At 33.2% G+C, this 3902-nt stretch overlaps 1 protein-coding gene across 7 annotated transcripts in view; it reads right to left on the reverse strand.

Annotated features, from left to right (window-relative positions):
• Window positions 1-343: 343 nt before the first annotated feature.
• The window catches only part of LOC123608692 (synaptotagmin binding cytoplasmic RNA interacting protein), a 31718-nt gene continuing 28159 nt past the window's right edge, over window positions 344-3902 (reverse strand). For 4 of the 7 annotated variants that reach the window (XM_045498952.1, XM_045498951.1, XM_045498956.1 and 1 more), the window contains exon 12: window positions 344-3902. This exon is cut by the window's right edge. The gene's annotated coding sequence lies outside the window, so the exon portion shown is untranslated. The other 3 variants (XM_045498950.1, XM_045498954.1, XM_045498953.1) reach the window with 1 other exon arrangement.

The following is a 3902-nucleotide window of genomic DNA, read 5'->3' on the forward strand; positions in this document are numbered from 1 at the left end:
TGGTGATAGAGAATGGAAGAACACTGCATGATAGGGTATGTTCCCAGAAAACCAGAACCAAATTGCCATTAACTTCTTCATTGAATCCACTGGCATGTGTGTGACCACAGAATATTTTCACCAAATAAGTGAAGACCAACACTCTATGTTTACATCTCTCCATCATGTGCTTGAATTAGGGATCTTGGGGAATCTTTTTTTTACCATTGGCTAGTCACTTTGCATGTATAATCAAAAGGCGAAGAGCTCTAAAGATTCCAAGTGTCTATTCACAAGCTGTTAGTGAAAAAAGATGAAATGGAGGACACCCACAATAATTCTTGGACTCCTGGAGATCCTAAGACATGCTACAAAAATAGGTCTTTATTCTTAGGAAAATATAGTCAGAGCTAGCTTCCTTATGCTATACATAAAATCTTAACATCAGAGGCAGTACAGATAGTACAGATAGTTTTTGAACTGATCTCCAAACAAGCACAAACCCACTACGTTTAAAAGAACAGGTAAGTTGAGGTTTTTGGCAAAAGACAGTACTTCACACATCTAATCCAAATCAAAGAGCCTGCAGACAGTTGTTTTCAGTGAGATGAAAGGAATGAAATAAATATAAATTCTATGGATAAATAAATGTAAGAGACAATTTAAATAAGCTAAGAGAACTATATTTCTTTTAAATAAAAGTACTAGTCAGGTACAAGCTTTTGTTTCTCAATGCCAGACTTCTAAATGTTTATCAGACTACTGTTAAAATATTAAAAACCTAATCCTGGACCAGAGCATTAGTTATAATACTGTTTTGCATTCATAAAAAAGATGGTTTTTCCAACTGAATGCTTCTGGTCCTGAAAAATATTTTATGTATATTACTGAAGGCAGACTGTGGTGCTAATAGAACTTATGTCTTAAGTACTTTTTAAAAAAGTGACAGACCAAAAAGTCCATCTATTACTTTGCCCACAGTTAAAAATGTCTTTGAATATTGGTTTATAATTAGCATCTTAAGAAAAGTAGTGGCATGCCCTATTGAGTGGTATCACTGAGTAAATGCTACACTTTAAAACATCATCCTCACAAGTCTGTTCATTTTATGTATTGTTAAAGTTTTTTATTCATTCATTTTATACCCACCAATCAATTCCTATGGTCAGATAAAAATTTGGTTTTATGGAATACATCACTGGGGAGAAAATGGTCATGGTGGGTATTAGGAATCTGAACATTTACTCTAGGGTTAGCTCCTTCTCCTAAATGCATGAAGTCTTCTACATTTAATTTCTCCCCTTAAAATAGAAACATGTCTTACTCTATAATAACAAGGTGATCTTTTGCTGTTTCTGATCAACAGTGACTTTGGCTTAGCAGTCAAAAAAAGCTGTCCTGCATGTGACAATTTTGTCCATCTAGCATGTATTCGTCCTGGTTTTAAGTCTTCCCAAATATATACAATACCCGAGTAAATACCCGAGATCACCCCATCAATCCATTCCTATTAAGTTCCTATTTTATCATGAGGAAATGTTTGTATTTTGTCAAATCAGATTTGCAATTGATAAATTTCTCATGATGCTACAACCGCCATCATGAGTGTGCAACCGCTCTTTTTTGTGCTCAACCCCCACTTCATATCTAATATCTGATTTAATTGCAATGGCTGAAAATCTTCCACAAAAAGCATGTTTGGGAAAATATACAGAACACAATTTTCTCACAAAGCAAATTTCTGAGAACTGATTAACTGAATTGATGATCACTTTTGATTGCCAAGTAGTCTGCAGAAACAAAATCTTGCGTCTGTTTAGGTAACTCAAGTTTTCTTGTTTAACAATCAGAATGCTTTAAGGATACATTTTTCACCCCAAGGAAGGGACTTGACTCTTGGATTTAAGACCCATTCCTTGACAATATATACAAAATTTGACTTGTTATCTGTCCATTCTTTGAAGCTGTCAAAGCCAAGAACCCATAAACAAATCACAAATAGCAATAACCTACATTAGTTAACATTCCCCTTTTAACAGGTTGACATTTTTACTAAAGGATTAGTTATTTTTGCATTTCCATTTCTCATATCCCATGACATTCCATATAAATTGCATTATTGCTTTATAGGCCACACAACATTCAAAAGTATGTTTATATGCATTGCCTGTTTTCCTTGATCTCTTATTGATAAGAGTTTGATGCTGATTTTACTACAGAAATTTAAGTTTGAAAATACCAGTTAGTATTTCTTCTCAGAACTTAATTGTTCACATCACTAATCACTACATGCATATTTAGCTCTGATTATATTGCTCAAAAACTGCACCCATTATCAGAACAGTGCAAATGATATTTAATTTTAAAAGTAATTATAATGGCTTGAATTCAAAGTTATTCAAATGAACACTGTCAAGTAATTTCACTTGAGCGTGTATAGATTTCATCACCACTGTTTACATTACCCATCAATTCCTTACAATTTCTTTTTATCATCAGTTTCCCTCCCAAATCCCCAAACTAAGAATGCCAAATAGTCTTGGAAACCCACAGCTCCATATTTTAATGTTTTCTTAAGAACACATTTGTGAACTCACAAAAATGTTCATCTTTCAACTCTGACAATGCAGTTCTTACTTAAGTCAAACAAACCCATCCTAAAATCCCAACAAATAATTGAGAATTAACTTAAACACCTTGACAGTGTCCCTTAAAAAAGGGTATGACAGTAAAGTGCCAATAGGCATGGCAATGACCTCTTTGATGGGATCATTTAATTCCTTGGAACTGGGAAACGCCAGCACCAAAGATTACACTGAGATTCAATTTTACTGAAGGCTACATTTAGTTTACCCACTTTCCACAACCTATTGTACTCATATGTTAGAATGAAATGTAAATGTTTTGTGTAGCCCTCAAACTTACACTAAGATTTGAAAGAGATGTACTTTAAAAAAGCACGGGGTAATATATAAAATCAGTGGCAGAAAGTTTCATTAAGCACCAGGAACTAATTTTTGTCACCCCATACTCATTTTGTAGGTAAGTTTCAATAACCGGCAAGGCACATTTACATATATTCCAATGAATACTTATTGACAAATTTTAAATTACACTCTATGTCCCAGCTATCCCAGTAACTGACATACAACATACTAAAATGGTTTATTAAGGTAACATAAAAAAACCAATTAATGTGAAACATACAGGCTATTGGCAACCACTATTCTAAAATTATGTAAGTACAAATAAACATACTGAAATGTGTGCAATTCTAAGTTTTTAAACCAGAATATTTCTACACTAACACACATTTATATTAATGACACATAAAAAAAATAAAAACTTTATTACAAAAATAAGTTACACTCGCCTCCAGCTTACAGTATAAAACAATTTTATTTGCAGGAATGCAAAATGATTGTTTGCCATGAGCATTTTGAACATATGACATGTCTAATTTTGTTAAATTTGCATTTACTGGGGGAACTGGTGTGTATAAAACCTTAATTAAGTATAATAAGCTCTGATCTTCATCGTGGTGCCTATTGGGTATGTGATATAACTGCAGTATCCCTTTGGGGAAGGGGAAAAGGGATTTCTTTATACCAAGTCCTAATTAAATTATAATTTCACTTTTGACTTTAAGCTATCAATTTAGGACTTGGCAAAAAATTTTTGAGGGTGATTCAATAGAGGATGCTTCACCACTGAACACTCACTGTCATCAAGGTGCTTTAGAAAATTAAAAACATAGCACAAATGATTGTACTCTATTCTACAAGTTATCATGACCTGCATAAGAAATGGAAAGCTGATTCACATTTTTGCAGTGATCAGCAATAAGAAATGCACTAATGAAACATACCTTTTACCTAAAAAGCTAAACTACAGCCATATACTAATTTCTATGATTTATGAAA

The sequence above is a fragment of the Leopardus geoffroyi genome, chromosome B2 (genome assembly GCF_018350155.1).
Source record: "Leopardus geoffroyi isolate Oge1 chromosome B2, O.geoffroyi_Oge1_pat1.0, whole genome shotgun sequence".
Classification (NCBI taxonomy): Eukaryota; Metazoa; Chordata; class Mammalia; order Carnivora; family Felidae; genus Leopardus; species Leopardus geoffroyi.